At 45.0% G+C, this 19,004-nt stretch overlaps 2 protein-coding genes across 5 annotated transcripts in view; both read right to left on the reverse strand.

Annotated features, from left to right (window-relative positions):
* Positions 1–19,004, reverse strand: part of LOC126389193 (cytochrome c oxidase subunit 4 isoform 1, mitochondrial) — a 516,851-nt gene that overhangs the window by 105,403 nt on the left and 392,444 nt on the right. Inside the window, exon 1 of one of the 4 annotated variants that reach the window (XM_050042775.1) lies at positions 8,397–8,401. The exons of the other annotated variants lie outside the window; for them this stretch is intronic. The gene's annotated coding sequence lies outside the window, so the exon portion shown is untranslated. Of the gene's footprint in view, positions 1–8,396; positions 8,402–19,004 lie in introns of those variants that run through there. 4 annotated transcript variants of the gene reach the window in all.
* The window catches only part of gse1b (Gse1 coiled-coil protein b), a 188,423-nt gene that overhangs the window by 90,423 nt on the left and 78,996 nt on the right, over positions 1–19,004 (reverse strand). The gene's annotated exons all lie outside the window — the stretch shown is intronic.

Here is a 19,004-nt window from a genome sequence, read left to right on the forward strand (position 1 = left end):
AGACGAAAGCATTACTGCAGAGACAATTTATTGTGTCTCTTACAGGGAAGCAGCTGCAAGAAGAGATGAGTTACAGTATTTGGAAGATAGTCGACAGGTTTGCTTTTGAAAGTTTTTTACAGCTTTAATTTAAGCGTGTGCCTCGTCACACGTCACCAACTTAACACAAGCCTTATTCTTCGACACTGATGTCATCCTGTGCACTGGTGGCCAGGATAAACCTTTGTTAGAGATCCATCAAATGAGCAGAGTCAGATAAGTAAAAATTATAGTACACAAAACAGATTCATTCAGTTTTGTCCCGCCGTCATTTTTGCTTAATGAAATTCAGCTGTGTTCAAGAGCGAGGAGCATTTGAGACGGAGACAGACGCAGTTTGTGTTCATTAATGTCACATCAGTGTAGAGGTGATGAGTCAGAGCAGGTCAGGGTTAAAGATCACTGCTGTGTGTCATTTATTCCCAGCCTCCCTCCTCTCCTTTTACTTCGTCCTTATTGAATCATTGTCACCTAGCTTACTTGAACCTTTGATCTTTGTTCTCTGTCTCTCCCTCTCTTTCTCTCTCTCTCTCTCACACACACACACACACACACACAGAAACATCCAGGAGCCATATGGATGCTGGTGGTGCTGCAGGGAGAGCCGGGCAGGGGGAGGTTATTGATGTGTGCTCTCACAAAGCCAAGGTCTAGGCCATGAATCGCAAACTCCAGCCTCCACTGGCCCCAGACATTAGCAGCCTCAGATAAGACATGAAGGATAGCCTGCATTATAGGAAAAACAGCTTCACTGCATTACGCACCCTCCTCCCCCTATCACAAACCCTCCTCACTGATATCGACACGCAACACACATTCGCACATACACACAAGGTTTGTCCAAGGTCCAGATACACAAGTGATTTCGCACGAAGAGTATGTTTCTGTTGCCATTGTGTGAGTTTGTTGTAAGCGGTGTAACAGAGGAAACTGTGCACCGCTGGCTTTGTGTACCTGTTTGTGTAGGTTGGAGATGAAATACAAGAAATGAGAGTACAGTCAGGTCATCAGCAGAGAGGAAAGGATGGGAAGGAGGAAAGAAGAGACTCTATATCCATTCTTATTTGCTGATGTATGTTATGGTAAATTGGGGATGCCTTGAGACAATCTGCAGGATCAGGACTGGAGCTGAGAATGTGTGAAAGTGTCTTAATTGATCGGTGTTAGCTCTAGAAAGTACAAAACATTTTAAATCCTTATTTTTTGGAATGTGTAGGCTGTATTTTCTTAATGTAAAACTATTCAGCTCTCACACATATCGAAGGTATGCAGCTGTGATACATGAGAAATGTTCAGTGTTCATGACGAAGGACTTGGGTGCAAACTGGGAGCAGCATCCTGAGCCAAAATGAAAGGCAACTAACCTGGTCCTGAGTGTAAAAAACAACAAAATAATCAGTGTGCCAACATGACCACAGAGCCATCATCCAATAAGCATTAACTTCGACCTTTGCCCCACGCTGATCTGGGGTCAGAGGTCTTGCTCTGGTGACTCCCTGTGGCCTCCTGCATGGACCGTTCGGGTCAATAGAGCTCAAAGGTCAAGCTGCAGCCTCTAAAGCCACTGGACATGTAGCCATTCATTACTATCTCCAACCCAGAGACAGCAACAGGCTTAAATAGCCTCAGACCCTTCACCTCACTGGCATGGAAACGCTGCCCTGCACCTGAACCACAAGCAACATGAACACAATTTGCAACTGCCAATGGCACAATAAAAAGAGATGAAGCCAGGGGTCACTCAAACCTGTGAAAAGTGCTCTTTCTTCTGAGAGATGTTTATGCGCTTTGTGAAGATTTATGTTCTGAGGAGCTACAGAAAGCGTCAAGGCTAAGAAATTCCAAAGCTGAAAGGAAGTGACAGCAGAGGCACAAGGCCAGAGTGTGACGCAGGCGTGAATGCTGCACGAGGTGCGTCAATCTGAGCTGTCAACAGGTCTTTTTATGTTGAATCATATGTTATTTTGGAGCCAGAAATAATAAACACTTAAGGAAAATGAGGTGTGTCTCGTTCCCCTGATTGTTCATGCTGATTACATCTTGAGGCTCCCAGTGAGTGTGTACGGACACGGAGGCTTTGTAGCTGTAGATCACTATACTGTTAGCTCTGAAATGATTTTTAGCACTTTTCTTGTCATAAGGATGCGTGAGCTCGGCCCTGATTGTAGTTATTATGGGCTGGGGTGCCATCTACGAGCAAGCGAGCGTGGGGATGGAAAAACCCTGTCCCCAGCGAGCAAACACACACTGATACACACACATACACTCTCACTCGCACACACGATCTTGATCATCAGTGCCAAGCTCCTTCATTATTTAATCAGAACCACTCTTTGCAGTGGCTAAATTATTGAGCAAGTGTATGTTCACACAATCCCTCGCTGAAAGGTAGTACAAGGCTTTTCTGAAAACCCACTACTCCCACACAGCAGCTATGAAACACACTGTGCCGAGCCTGGTTCTCTTTCTCTGCTGTCTTTCTGTCTCCTCCTGATCTCTTGAGTAATACTTTTACAAACACAACAGGAGAAATTAGTAGGCAGTGGCTTAGCGAACTGACGTGTTACGTATTTCCACAACTGATTTGCTAAGAAGAACAGAGAGGGAGGAGGGAAGGCGACGCGTTTCCTCCCTCTCTGTTCTTCCTCCTGGCATCCTCTGGGCTCATAAAGGAAAACACACAGTCAAAAAGACAGAGACACTAATTCAGGATGCAGATGGACAGGCAGACAGACAGATGGACCGAGGGAAGGAGAGGCAGATTTTCATTGGCTCTTGGAGGTACAGTGGCGGCGCCCAGACTACGCCACGGCCATCCCAGTCTGACAGTCTCCGCAGCACAACCCCTTCCTGTGGCAGAGATCTGGAGGTCCAAGGGACGAGCTTGCTCCCTGCTCCCCCTGGCTTCCCCTCCTCCCGGGCTGTGACTGGCCCCCAACCCCACGTATTATACACACACAGCACACAACCCGCACATGCACACTCGACACCCCCCGCCCACTGAGGAGGCCCTCCCTGCAGGAGCCCGGTGACTCTTCCAGGGACCAGACAGGTGGTGGGAGCTGAGCGGGCACGCGAATGCCAGCCCACTGCCAAGGGCTCGGTGCCAGTTGGCACACAGTTAACAGGCGCACTCCCTCAATGTAGAGCACAGTGCACACATGAAGATAACAGGCCTACACACATGCTTGTCTTAATGTGCTTGTGAGGACATTTCACCACTGCACGCTAAACCCTTACCTAAACTTTACTTCTGATCCCAAACAAACCACATGAAGAGTCGAGGAAAGGCTGAAACAACCTCAAATCAACTTAATATCCTCATTTTAAAAATCTACAGCTCAATCTAAAGGGGTGCATCCCAAACACACGCACACACAAATACCAGCATAAAATAACGTTAATAGATCGAGGGAAAAAACTAGAAACAGGGGAAAGAAGGTTTTTATGAGTTTTCCATGAATGAACGTCAAGTCAGGCGTACAGTACACACACAGACACACACAGACACAAAGATATGCAGCATGACGGTGCTGCCAAACAGCAGATTTTGAATTATTTGTTCACAAGACATCTGGGTTCTTTAAAAAGAGGAACTTGCTAATAAAATCAAAGTATCTCCTACTGTCTCGCAACACAGAACCTACTTTTTAGGGATTATCTTGCATCCAAATATCTAAATTTTCACCCCATATTAATGTAAATATACTGCCTTAAAAACACATACGACATTTCACCAGTTGAGCATTTAATTTTACTGAGTTACACAGCTTTTTTTTTTCAGAAAAATATATCATATAAATGAGTGTGTGCATAGTAATCCTAACAAATCACTCATTCAAGTCAAAGCCGTAGTGTAAAGTTGCACACCTAAAAGTAACAAGTGTACTTCAAGATAAGACATAATTTGAGTTATAATAATGGCACAAGAATATCTGCGTTCCCTCTTAGTGCCCATACTTTCCATTTCCAATAAAATATGAATCTATTCACAACAAGCATTAATTTAATGTGATGCGCTGTATGCTAAGCAGTTGAGAGAATGACAACTCAGAATCACCAACACAATTCAAAAATAATTGTGACAGGTTTTTGTGAACATCTGATTTAAAGTTAACACAAAGCAAGGCCAGATTCAAAGAGAAGAGACTTGAGAACAAGATGTTTAATTCAAGAATTGATCATGAACTTTCCATTTCTCTTAAACACATAGCCGTGGTACACTCATGTCCTCTTGTGGCTGAAATTTATTGACATATTAAAATTGCTGCAGGAAAAAAATTGATTTCATGAAACTTTAATTGGTAGATCATCATCATGTGGTACTGTCGACTTCTGTACCACGTTTGATTTCAGCTTAAGTACATTGTTTGTACTGAGTTCTTCAATCAAATGCATCTCAAAGCTTTATAAAGACTTGTCAGTGTCTGATTCACTATTCTAACAACACATTCTGTAATAGTCTTTGTGAAACTGTTTTTTAACATTACAAATATTTTTTAAAACATATAATCTAGGTCCCAAATTTTAATTTCCCCTGACGAAAAATTTCACAAAACACATAATTCAAATTCAGTGTTCTGGTGGCACAAATCTCACCCCATACGGAGACGTGCATACCCTCTCACACATGTCACTGGCAGATTTTGCAGCATGTGTAGTCGATCACCATATGCCAACTAAAAGAGAGGCCTCATGTCTTCAACAACAGACTGTCTCTGCATTAGACACCCACACATCATGCCATCCCAATGAGCGCTGATATCTCTTCCACCACATTACAAAGTCGGTTTATATTTCTGCACCTCTGAAGGAACAGGCATCAAGGAAGCACACTGAATCTGCGACCACCTTTTCATCTGTGCTTTGCCCGCTCTTCAACATGGCACTGTGCATCTACATTTGCGTCTGTGTGTGTGAGAGAGCATGTGAGCCTGAATGGGAGGAAGAATAAAAATGCTATTGACTGTGCGAGGAGTCTCTAATTATAAACAGGCCTACTTTTCTATTCAACTCAATCTGACAAAACTGACAAGAACAATTGTCTTCCCCTCCCCCTGGAGACATTATACTTTGATAAAGAGAGTGCTTTTCCTGTGTGAGCGAGGAACAGAAAAGTGTCATAATACCATTCCTCAACAGTGCTAGATCTGACAGGACATCTACAGGAGGTTTTATGAGATGGAGGGAACTTGTTTTGTCGCTTTACTAATTTATACGCCACTTCCACACTGAGATGCTGCAGCAGGGCGGAGAGAGCCCGGCGTGCCATGTTTAGTGAAACATGGCGGCAGTGGACGATGTTCTCACCGAGTCAGGATGATATACTCCAACAGACAGGCAGACAGCTGAACATACAAGGAGACAGGCATTCAAACAAGCAGATAGGCCGTTTCTACATTACTGGGGTGTTTAACAGGCTTTTTAAAACCTTTATCTCTCACAACTGCAGCTGTCCCTTGCTTTTCTCCTTCTTTCTCCATCTCCCACTATCTCCTTCTCTTGTTTCTCTCCTCTCTCCTTTAATCTTTCCCGTAGTTCGTCCCTCCCTGCGTGCATTTACTCCAGCACTGCTTGCTTTTGCCTTCGTTTTACCCTCACAATCAATCTATTCTCCTTTTTTCCCAAAGATTAAAGCTACTTCAAGATTAAGGAGCGTCACAAGCTAACCAACTGAAACGGACGTTTAAATTCACAGCCCCACACTCAAAGTGTCCAACCTGCCTTTCCCGCACACACACACACACACACACTATTCGGCAATAAACTTGTCGACATATGCCAGCAGGGGGAGAGCGGGGAGGATAACCGTTACAAAACTAACACTGTTTAATGGCTTTCTATTCTTTCCTGTTTGAGTCAGAAGCCTCCTTTAGCTGTGTGCTTAGTCTTTGCTCTGTAAAACACTCTCTTCTCCCTTTCTCCTCGCCCCAACACCCCCCTCTCTTCCCGCTCCCTCCGCCCCTCCCGGCTCTTGAAAGAGGTCCTGTCCCGGGCCAACAGAAATGTGGCCGACCTTTCACCCCTGCTCGCTAATTACAGCACCATGGCGACACTTCAAGTACCGAGTCAGCCCCGGTACCACAAAAGTGAGCGCGTGTGCACACACAAAGAAACACACACACACAGACGCACTTGTCAGGCCTGCATTCCAAAATGCATCAGCAGTGACACACATACTTAGGTGTGAGAACGCAAACACACACATGCAGAAAACATTCACTTGCAGCTTCAGACACACACACACAAACACACACCGCTCCAGCTCACTTGCTCGACGAAGTCATTTAATTGGGGCCTCTTTTCAATCCTGAATGGCAGGGATCCCGCTGACCCAGCTATTACAATAGAGAACCCCCCCACGCCTCCCTCTCTTCCTCTGCATCGCTCCCACTCAACCACCAAGCCCCCCTCCACTTCTCCCTCCACCTTTCTTCTCATTTTTGTTTACAGAAGACAGACAGGAGAATTCTTTCAACCTCTCTTTCCGCCGTTATAACAGCCCTTCCACTGCTCTCTGCCCGGTGTACTCTGCATCTCTCAGTGGCACCGGGGACCAGACACCTTGACACCTCAGGGCTCTGGCCCCCTGCCCCTCAGCTGCGCTCAAAGCCCAAGATAAAGCTGACATCCTGTTCTGTAGATCAAGACTGCAGCACTATGCTGCTGCTGAAAATGTGTGTTTTTTTTCTTGTGAAATCAAAAATATTGCAAGGTCAACATCAATTCCCAAACAGTCCTCTATGAAATATTCCTGTCAAGTCTGCTCCCTCATGACATTACATCCACATAGATCAGCAGTGTTTATGTAAGACCAGGTGACTGGTAACACAGCTGAAAAAGTGAACTGACTAACAACTCTGACAGTTGGGTGCATTCAGGTGCTGTCGTATAGATTGGCAAAACAGCTTGGTCCACTGTTGTCTTCTGGGTTTCGCTTATTTAATCACCTGCCTTGTGACTATTTTTAAACATTCTGAATTGATCCAACTGGGATCCAAAAAGTGTCTATTTAATGAAGTTGTGTTTTTTCCATCAATGCTGTTTTCCAGTTTTGCACCTGTTATATACAGTAAACTGTGTAAAGCTACACTCCTTCTGTTGTTTGTTACATGAAGATAAACATTTAACATTCATAACAGTACAGATGTTTGCGTGCAGGTAACATAGGCAGCCATCCTCTAGCAGAAGCATATATCTTTTTTAGTTCCTATTTTGAATTATGATGCAACAATTATTCTAAATTAACAGATGTATTTGTCTCAAGCCGTGCGCTGATAGTAACTCTGTCAATCCCCACTGTCTGCCATTGGTCATTTTTAAGACCATTATAAACATTTTCATGCTTTACGATGTCATATCGCTACTTTTGGTCCCACTTGGGCCACAGTGGAAGATTTCTGTAAATCCTTCCCTGAGCCTTCGCCATCAAACTGCCAGTGTCTTAGAAAGAGAATCAACCTCCCACATGTCTGCTACAACATTTACAGTTTGAGTTGCATTATGGAAAGAGGATGGGGAAACAAGCATTCCTCTTTGGTTACACATCAGTCTGACCTTTGAACTTTGAACCAGCTCCACCTGCACAGTGCAACAACAGACTCTGTCATCACGACCACAGGGTTAAAAGGGAAATAAAAAGCTCTGAAAAACCCCAATTTCTCAGTTGCATGCTTTCATCTGTCTTAATTGGTCTGAGTGACCTCCTGTCTTTTTGTCACTCTCTCTGTTTGAGAGCAAGTGCACACAGCGGAGTTGTGTGTCACAGTCAGGAATGGATGGCGTGCAATGTTTGGGGGCTCGAGAGAAACTGGATGGAGCGTGTGTGTGTGTTTTTGTGTGCGCGAGCGTGCGTGTGCTATCAGTGTCTCACAGGTGGAAGACTCTGGCTGCTCCTCTCTGGAACAGTTCGGGAAACAAATGACATTTCCACTCCAAAGGGAGCGGGGAAGCAGATATACCGCAGCCTGTTTGAAGAGCTGAAGACACAATTATACAGAAAAGGGGAGGTGATGAGTGTGCCGGGACGGAGGAGGAGACGGGGGCAGAGAAACCATTCGACAGAAATCAAAAGAGGAACTATGGAGATAGAGAAACAGAATATAGAAGGTGAAAAATTAGCAGAGGTTAATACTGGTGGAGAAAGATGACAGGGATGGCAGTGAGTTTTGCTCATGGCAACGTTCTTTAGGATCAGTTATGGATGTTGCACACTCCCTTTCTCTTTCTCTATCTTTCTCTCTGCCTCTCTCTCTGTCACACACACTCAGGCAGGCTTGTTAAGCTGGGAATCCCTCACGGCGCTGTGCACTCTTGTGTGCGGCAGGAAGAGCATCCATTATGTATGCCCCACACACACTGTCTCTTTACATGGGTCAGTGCCACATGCACGCACACACACACGCACACATACACACAGACCAATGCAAACTGGGATACATGCATGCATACACAAAGTGGCCCACAGACACCCAAGCCTTTAGTCAAATGCCAGGAAAGCTGCCTCAAGGGCTAATACTGTCTCTCTCTCTCTCTCTCTCTCTCACACACACACACACACACACACACACACACACACACCTTGCTCTCAGACATTGTGTTTCCTTTAGAACTGTGGCATCCGTAGCTGTGCAAACACCCTGCTCCTTCTCCTTTTCATTTCAGATGGAGAGATATATTAGGGAGGGGGAGAGTGTGAGATATAAAGACGGAGAGGTGGCATGGAGGTAGAGAGGGTAAAGTCGTGCTTCAACAGAAAAATAAATGATTGCTGAATGATTCATCCTTAAAGAGCGAGAAGAGAGAAAGGAAAGGACAAAGCAAGAAAAAAAAATCTCTATTACTCTAACTCCACCAATCCTCGCTTTTTATCCTTTGCTCCCTCTGCCTCTAATAACCAGGTATATCGCTCCCACCCGCCTCTCTTTTATCTTTGTTTGAGCATATCTGTCTTCTCCAAGCCTATATCCTGTGCTATCCATTTTTTCTCTCTTATCTGTGCAAATCCATGTTGTGCCGCTGTTCTCTTTATGTGTTTCGCTTCACATCTCACCACTCTCTCTCTCTCCCCTCTTCTCAGTTTGACCCCACCTCTCTCTTTCAGCGTTACTGAATGTCCTCTTTCTCCTTCTCTATTGTGCTGACGGCAGAGCCAAAAGAGGCACACTGTGTGTATGTGTGTAGGTTTGTAAGTGTGTGTGTGTGTGTCTGTGTGTGCATGTGTGTGTGATGCAGCTCTGACCCTCTAATCAGTGTGAGGAGAAACAGAGGAGGACTTGTGCTGCCCAGCAGGGTCAGAGGCCGTGTAGAGTCAGCCATTACCCTCTTTCACCGAGACACACACACACAATATCTGGGCTTCACGCCCAGTGAGGCATCTGCCTCCGAACAGACAGTCTTGTGTACAACAGCCCTGCTAGAAATACACACACACAAACACACACACACGCAGGAATAGATAGGAAAGACCGAGCCACTCTGTATCTGTGCACTGTTTGACTGCTCCAACCCCAGGTCTCCTTATCAGCTGTCTCTCATCTATCACAGCCTCACAGACACAACTCTCACTTTTAACACACACACACACACACACACACACACACACACACACACACCTCTTAGGAGGCCATTTCAGTTTGTGTTGACACGGCTCCACCTTCTCCAGCTGACTGCTTTGGTGTGCAGGGAGAGAACGTTGTGTAAATAACATCTAATGTGACTCATCGATTTGTAAAGGAATCATCCAAAGTAGGTGCGCTCACACCTCTCACATCTTTGAGAGGAAAGCATGCATTAGGGATGTCCTGATCTGATCTCAAACATCGATGTTGGGGCTGATCAAGGTCATTTTTAACCGATCAGTATCGGCTATAGTGAACTATATAGAGCCTGATCTGACACCTTGGTCAGCTGTCACACAGGTGTTTTACTGGTGAAGATTTAATGTAACAAGGTGGAGTCATTGTCAACTCTCGAACTCTCCACTGTCCGCAAGAACTGAGCCCTTCCTGCAGCGAAACATCACACTGAGCTCCGTATGAGACAGTATTTTGCTTTTTGCTGTTTGTCATCTATGGTGCACCTTGTTTCACCGCAGACTCTTAAGTGCAATAAAAAGGCCCGTGAGCGAAACAAATTGATTAATGTAATCAGTGCTAAAGACGTACAGGTGATGAAAACAGACACTCAATAGGACAGTTTATTCAGGTAACTCACACACTAAGAGGTAACACACTGGGGATTACTCTCTTAAAGGCATAGAAAAGGGACAGAGAGGTTGTTAATTTATACAACACTAAAAAAATTATACTAAGGAAGATCTTGGATGCAGGCATTTCTTTTATAAATGCATTACAGTGGTATTCAATTGTTAATCATATACACTGGATTGATTTTAATAACTTTAAAGTACTTGAAGTGTGCTAGGCAAACGTAAGTATCGGATCGGGACTCCTTATCTGCAGATATTCAATATTAAATGACTCTGATTGGGATCGGGGGCAAAAAACCTTCATTAGGACATCCCTACTGTGTATGGGAACAGATGACTGCTAAAGACTCAGGGTCCTGCTGTTGTGCAGGTTGGCTCACTGTCCCACTGTCATGGTTTACGGGGAGGAGCCATCTTTAATGTTATTTGTAACATCTGTGACTTTCCTAGTATTACAAAAATGCTGCAGTTAAAAACAGGCCTATTGTTACATGTAACCTGGACATCTTTGAAAGAAAAAACTTTTCAAACACCTTGAGCGTAAATGACTCTTTTCTCAATTTCCAATGCCTTGTTTGAGAAAGATTTGGTCCATAAAAATGGGAACACTCTATTTTCCTGTTTTTGCTTTGTCCGGTACCCATCCCATTGTGCTAACGTCAGCATCCTGACAATTAGTACGACATGGCTCCTTAGGTTTCAGGGTAAACAGCTGTGGCCTAAAAATGCATGGCTATTAAATCTGGTGGACTTACAACCAATTAACTCAACCTCACAGTTTTCCTCAGAGGTTTATCCTACATGAAGCTCAAAGGAGCATCCTGCCCTGATGAGAGCAGAGCACAGGCAGTGTTACACTGTATAGGATGAGCTGCCAGGAGGAAGGAGAGATATCAATTATGGAAGCTGTTGTCATTGTCGTCATCATCGCTGTCGTCATCATGTATTCTCATCACCCATATGTTCTACCGAAAATACAGTCTATCCCTTTGTTCCCTGTTTAATCCTATCATCTCTCCTGTCCTCTGCTTTGCTCTGTCGTCCTTCTCCTCCACCTCTCTCCTCCCTTTTTCAAACACCCCCCTGTTCAAAATCATTCCCCTCTCCTCTCCTGCTCCATGTCACGGTCCCACACTGTTCCCTATAGACTGAAAGAAAGGCCAGCTTAACATTGTAGCAGCTTGGCAACCGGGCACTAAAAGAGGGGGGTGTAAAAAAAAAAATTAAAAAGCCCTGTGTTTTCCCTTGAGCCTCTTCTTCTCTCCATCTCTGACCCCCGTCTCTCTACCCTCTCTCTGTCTCTCTGATTCTCTCCTCTAAGCTGGCTGATGGCAGTGGGGTCGGGGACCCTGGCTGAGTGGAACTCATTACAGACTCCCTTCATTTCCATTCTGAGTGGGGCCTGCAGAGAGAGCGCGCACCAGGGCATTGAGGTGCACTCGCACAGGGAACAGGGCGAACACATTGAGCAAGACACCACTTATGAAGAGTGACGGCCAACAGAAACAGCCTTTAATACCCCCACAGAGGAATAAGAAGAAAGGGGGGGAAGGGAGAGGGCGGGCTAGCACGCCAACCACAGAGAGAGGGATGAAGAGAGGGAGAGGCGGCAAGGAGAGAAGGAGCAAAGCAAGAAAACAGTAGGACAAGGCAGGGAGCAGGGCAAGCTGTGGGGCTGACACAACAAGAAGGCTTATTTAATAAACATGAGCTGGAGCCCAGTGCAATCGAGTGCTACAACGCAAAGCTTATGCAGATGAGAGCCGACCTAATGACTAAATGGAGTGGATAAAGAAAAGAAAAGAGAGGAGGGAGAGATTAAAGAGGGAATGGAAGGCAGAGGCGAGGGAGTAGTGTTTAAGTGTCTGTGATGGAGTGTAAACAGAGGAGTTTCTCTGCTGTGTAGAGAGAGACTTTGTTAAACACAGAGAAGGAGGAGAACTGAGGAGAACACAGCTTCGCTCATCACGCAGCTGTGCAGGTTAACACCAGACCAGCAAGGGCAACATAGCGAGACTAGAGCTAGTGTAGCCTTGAAAATGACATGTTTACATGTGAAGGGTGTTCTGGCTAAATATTGTTTCCATGGTAATATCTAATATTTCCTTGTATGCTAATGTTGCATTCACATGGAATCAGGCAGACAGTGGATGGCAAATTAGATATCATTACAGTGGACAAGCAGGACGGTAAAATTAGGTGAGAATACCAGCAATAGTAAACAGCATTACGGTTCTGAATTAAGATATCCTTCTGTAATGGAATCTACATCCTGATGTTATGCACAGAGCTCCCACACATCTCCGTGGACAAAACTTCAAAACTTTTCCATGGCTTTTCAAGGACCCATAACAACATTTCCATGACCACTCATAATAAGTCAAACAGAACTGTAAGGTGTACTTTACTCCAAATAACTGTTGACTTCACTTCAAATTACTCCAAATAGGACTCATTTGTCATGTGGGTTAAAATCAGAATAAACAGGGTGTGCACATTCATAAATCCACACGCAGAAAAAATTCTGGTTTTGAGCATTCAGAGTGCACACTGAACACTAATGGATGCCAGGGGCGTAAATATAGACAGTGCAGGCAGTGCGGTTGCACTGGGGCCCCTGGGGTGAAGGGGCCTGTAGAGAGAGTGATTCATGTGATTCAGATTGCCACCTTGGATATATACCTGTGTTCAAAGATAAATGATAAAAATATAACTTAGTCAAGTTTAAAATGGTGCCATTTGCTATAAAGGTGCTCAAAAAGGCAAACCCATTTGCATCATGGTTTACTTTTTTTTCCCTTTCTTTTTTTAAATAGTCAGTAGCTATCGAAAACAAAATTAGATGCTTTTACTGCATAAGCTATAAAGTCTTTAAATAAACGTTAAAAACTATTCAATTAAATGGTTAGTTTTTTACTTTCTTTGATATTTTTGTCAGATATGCAGTGATGATTGCTGAGTAATATGTATGTTGATGTTGACCGATGTCAAGTCTCTATTTGTGTTATTTAAACATATCAGATTCAAACTCAGTTCAAACATGATTGCAGCTAACTGGCATAGCCTACATAGAGAGAGCATGTACAGCAGGGAGAACATGATGAAATGTAGGCTACATGATGGTAAGCAAAACGCTGTCACACATCAACACATATCCTCCTGAGACCTGAACTTTTGTTTGGTTTGCATTTTTAATTTCTCCTAGCTATTTGGGATCAGTAGGACCTGATAAGCATAAAAAAAACTAAACATTGTCAACAATAAGTCCCAATGTCCTCAAACGAATTAATGAGAAATTCCCAATCATAAATAAACAAGTTTCAACCATAAAATTTGATCATGTTTTGTACCACTTTTGTCTCGGGATCTGCAGGCTGACTTGGCAGAGAAAGCTGCCATCTTGTTTTTACATGGATCAGTGTATTGTGCTCTTACTACCACTAGATGACACAAAAAAGTGTCCACGAACGAGGACAACAGGTCTTCGTTAAGCAAAACGAAGTACAAAGTGCAGGAAACTAAAAATGTGATGTTCTCATATGAGGCACAGGGTCTCAGGAGGATATTATAACTACATTATGTCAACAACAACAAGATAAATTAGCAGTTATGTGGCATTACGTGGAAGGTTATCCACGAAAGAGTGCTGTAACAATTGAGTCCTTTATACACCAATACAATTCAATAACTTTTCCAAAACTTTCAAGGCATTTACTAATGACTTTTCCTGGTTTTCAATGACACTGTATGTAGCTCCCTTTAAATGTACAATAGTGGAAATTGTTAAAATATTTCCATAAGGTAATTGACACTAAATCTTTTTTAGTGCCACCTACGCAACATATTATCAAGCCATTCCATCGTTCGTTTTTCCCATGCTGTACAGAAGGTCTTGTCCGTCTGCTGTCTGCCTGATTCCATGTGAAGACTTTATTGTGACGGATATATGAAGCCGCACAGAAATCCCTCACTTCACATGCAACCTTAACTTGAGTGAAAATGGAAGTCAGTACCAGGCTAGACAAACACTGATACTCTGATGTTTGTTTAAGCACCTCATCAGCCACAAATCAACAAACATCAGGCTAATTTGCACCAATTACAGAGCAGTGTTTGTGCATCAGTGAGTTCCATTACAGATAAGGGGCCCATGGCTTTAAGAAAGGAGGAGGTTTAAAGGCATATGCAAAGGAGAGCTTTTTGATGGTGTGTGTGCAGGAGATGGGTCCAGGCTTTTGGTGGAAGAAAGCTGTTTACCTGGAACAGAGGATTATGGGACAACTCCCTGTGGCATGTTGGAAGCTGTGGGGGTCTAGGTGGGCTGGGTCTGAAATCATTTTAGGGAACAGTCACACCTCTCAAAGTCCCTCACCGCCACTGTCTCCTCTTTTTCTCTGTGTCTGTCTGCATCTGCCTTTCTCACACACAGACACACACAAACACCCGCACACACTCTTCATCACCCCAAAATATTTGTCCCCTCTCCATTCCCTTCTTCGCAAAAGGCTTAAGTCGCAGTTAGCTTTCCGAAACTTAATCCATCAGACACTATTTCATTTTCTCCCTGCAGAAGTTATTCTTTTTGCTTTTTTCCCCCTAAATTGCAAAAAGAGATCACTCAAGTTGCAGTTTTGAAATCTATAAAGTGTAAACATGCAGGAAATATCTTAAATACTGTCTACAGATTGATTAGGTGAGAGTTGCAGTGCTTGGTTAGTTTACAAAGTTATGAATAACTACAGCCAGATACATTAAAGGTAAAGCTGTCAGTATAATAAAGGACAAATAAAAATACAAAATAGTTAAAATAGGATTAAAAATGATCTGCCTTCCATGAAAATCTACCAGGGGAATGAGTGCAGTTTGCCGTGCTATCATGGGATTTGTTTCCTGCCCAGTTCTGCCATGATATGGAAACAATAGCAGATGAATTAGAGATAAGGGGACAAGCTTTGCCGGGGCTAAAACAGGTATAAATTTGAAGTCACCGAAGGCTTTGTCTTCATAATGTCAGTGACAGCTTTGTCCTCCCCAGTATGTCGAGGGACCACGAAAAATGCTGCAGTGAGATCAGAGAGAGGAGGAGAGCTGTGGACGCCAAATAGAACACTCCTACTCTAAAATGGGACAGTCTGTTGGCAGCATGTAGCCTGTGTATGTGTGAGTGTTTGTGTGTGAGCGTGCAATACAACTGTTTCTGTTCCCGTGTTATAAAATGTTTGCATTCCTCACTTCTTCTCCTTCCCGTCCAGAGAGTGTGGGTGGATTATTCTTTGTGTGTGTGTCTATTTGTGTTATTAAATTCACACAGTTGATGTGAGCTGGCGTATGTGTGTCTCTCAGTGTGAGTGGGAGTAAGAGTGTATATGCCACACTGAGTTTAATTAGCCTGCGTGGCGCTAGCGGGGCAGACAGGGCTGTGGAGCGGTGAATGGGAGCAGGTGGCCTCTGCTACTTGGGGGAGTCGGGGTCCAGCCTCCAGAGTGCCTGCCCCCCCACCACCACCACCACCACCAGCCCACCTGCTCACACAGCCCTGGCCTTGACTGATGGGGACAGAGGGTTTACCTGCATGCCTCTCTGAGCCCGAGGAAGGCTGGAGGATGGTAATCACTAATCGCTACCATGCTGCCTTTTGCCTGCCTGGCCTATTCGCCCCGCAACAGGGAGGGTGAAGCCTGTAGAAGAGGGGATTCTCTGTCTTAGAAGTAAGTCAAACTGGGAAAAACAGGGCTCTGCTATACGACCACAGCATGAGCTCTGGAGGAAGACCAGGTCAAGAGCTGATAGCAATATTATGGCTCGGAGAAAGAACAAGGGAGAAAAGGACACAGGGTAGTGAGTGCCAGGTGGCAGCAGTGGCATGTCTCTGCCACCTGTCCGGGAGAATATGAACCCTTCTCGCTCCTCCTGTTCTCCCAGTGTGGGATGACACTGGCTCCCTGTCTGCCGGGCTGGCTCGCTGGCTGTCAGCCTGTCCATCTATCCGTCTGGCCGTCTGTCAGCCTCACTACTAGTCAGTTAGTAAGTCAGTCAGTCTTCCTATTTGTCAGCCTGTCTGTTAGCCCATTAGTCTTCCCTCCGGCTGCTGCATGCTAAAACAGCTTGCTAGCACCACCTGTATTCATCACACCCTCTCCACTTTAATGTTTACCTCTACCCATCCATTTGTAGTCATTTCCCTGCCTCTGTTCGTTATCCTTTTGGTTTATTGCCATCTTTTTCCGTGCCCCCCTCACTGCCTCTCAAATCCATCTCTCCTTCTTTCAACCCTATTGCTTTGCTCCTTCCCTAACTCCTCCTCCTTTCCTTCCTTCCTTGCCCCCTGGCCCCCGTTCAGCCAAGCCAAGCACACTGACAAGCTTAAGTTATGCACAAGCTATCATGGCAACCAGTCATTTCAATTACAGCAACCACACGTGCACATGCACACACAAACGTAAATACACAACTGTGCACGGTGCAACAGAAAACAATACCTCCAGCAAAACACAAAGATACAAGAGCTTGTTTCATTCACTGCCAGCTACATTCAACTTCAAACAGGTCCTCCTCATGCTTAATATGCACAGTCTCCACTCTGCGGTCTCTTCGGAAGGAAATGAGTCTTACAAAACACTGTGACTGGATTGAAAAACGTCTATGAAGACATAGAGGGTGTGCTGGGGGTAACACTTCCTGACACCTAGCTTGGCAACAGGAAGCAGTTAGGAGAGGCACTGCTAGCGTGGCCTAAAGCCTCGACTGCGCTGGTGTGTGGAGTACAAAGTGATGTTTGAAAATGCGCGAAGACACAGGAGAATGCGCGCACACGAGCACGAATGCACATAAACAATCAGTCAAATGCATGCTCGCACACACATACACGCACAGAGGACAGCAGAAACTCCTCCTGCCAGCCCTGCACCATCTGTCTCTCTGTCTGTGCTTCACGGCCGTGCCCAAACAGGGCCCCAGCAGAGTCAGTGTGAAATTAGCTGCCTTTGTGGGGCTTTGTCTGCTTGTACATGTCTGTTTGGGTGTACCAGCACGCTTGGTTTAGATGCGTATTTTAGAACATATTTGCTGTCAGTCTGTCAAGAGGTAATGCACGTTGGAGTGCTAATGTGGGTGTGTGTTTGTGTACGTAACAGAGGTGTAGGAGCAGGATAAATCCGCGGTCTGATCTAATGGCTATTTCCCCTGACCTCTGACCTCTGAACAACCACACTGACCTTAGCCTCAACACACTCCACCTACAAGCAAGGTGTGTGTATGTGCGTGTGTGTATGTGCGTGTGTTTACATGCGATTGTCTGGCCAGTCAGTCCCTGGAAGGCTATCAGGCCCTGGTTGGCCATATCTAACCCCCAGGGTGCTCTTTGATATTCACTCTGCACTGTGACCTTTCGTGACCTTTGACCTGACCTCATGACCCCAGACTTTTGAGAGCTCCGTCCTCCTCCTCTCTGCCTACTAATACGTGATAAATCATGTTTGCTCTGACACTGCTCTGGATGCACACACACACATACACACACATGCACCAGCTATCCCGCTGCCACATCATCACCCCACACCCCTCACATTAATGAGCCCGAAGGTTAAAGGTTGTTGACATTCCTCTCACGCTCCTGTCTGAACACTATTGCACGGCCCACACACACACACACACACACACACACATTTATAGAAACCACAACAAAAGAGAGAGTCGCTCACAGCGTTCTGTGGTGAGGTGAAAAGCTGTAGATGTGCTCCTTTCGGCCCTTCAAAGTCAAACAAAGGTGGCCAAATAGTTGTATCAAGCCTAAAGTAAACATGTAACAGAACATTTTACCACACAGACAAAAGAACCAATAAAGCATATGCAGAGTTTCAGAGTTGAAAAGGTCCTGAGGCTGATTCAGTGTGTGGTCTGAGGCTTGTACAGGGCAGTCTGGGCTGTTGCTAGCCAGACTGATGAAGAACGTTGCTGCCGTGTGACAGATAATCATTGTATTCTTCTCTGCTGCAGAGTCTTGGCTAGGAGACAAACCGTCTGGCAAACAGACAGCTTTACGGCGCAGAGCTCAATCAAACTGTCTCCCTACCCAACGGTAAACACACACACACACAGACACTCATACAAGCAAGCCATACACACATATGCGCACAAACACACACGCAGATGAAACAAGCCTAGAGCCAGCAGAGCCTAACCCAGATTGATAACACCAAACAAATCAGTCTGTCGATTCCCCCCGCTGCTTACAGGAACATAGCTTTATCAACAGTGACATTTTGATTGTTGCATACTTTACTTACCTAATTAATTTAGAAGTGTTCTAATTCAAATGCCATTAACATTGTACACTGGTTGATTTCAGCCATTATTCCTGCATAGATGAGCAGTAAAGTCAGCAGTCATGACAAAAGGAGGGAACCCTGAGCTCCACTGTGCCAAGCGACCTCTGCTGGACAGACGAGGCATACCACCAATCTATGCTCCAGTGCTGTGTGGCTCAGCAATTGGTTACTGGTGAGGAAATTGGCAACAGTCAAAGTCAAAGCTGATAGGCTCTGATGCCCTCCTAAGACACCCAATCCTGTCCCTAAGGAGAGGTGGGCTCCTCACTAACAACACAAAAGAGGAATAATGCAGGAAAAAAGGGCTGAGCCAGTCCACTGTGTATTGAGTGTATAGGCTGTGTGTGTGTGTGTGTGTGTGTGTGTGTGTGTGTGTGTGTGTGTGTGTGTGTGTGTGTGTGTGTGTGTGTGTGTGTGTGTGTGCAGCG

This window comes from Epinephelus moara, chromosome 1 (genome assembly GCF_006386435.1).
Source record: "Epinephelus moara isolate mb chromosome 1, YSFRI_EMoa_1.0, whole genome shotgun sequence".
Classification (NCBI taxonomy): Eukaryota; Metazoa; Chordata; class Actinopteri; order Perciformes; family Serranidae; genus Epinephelus; species Epinephelus moara.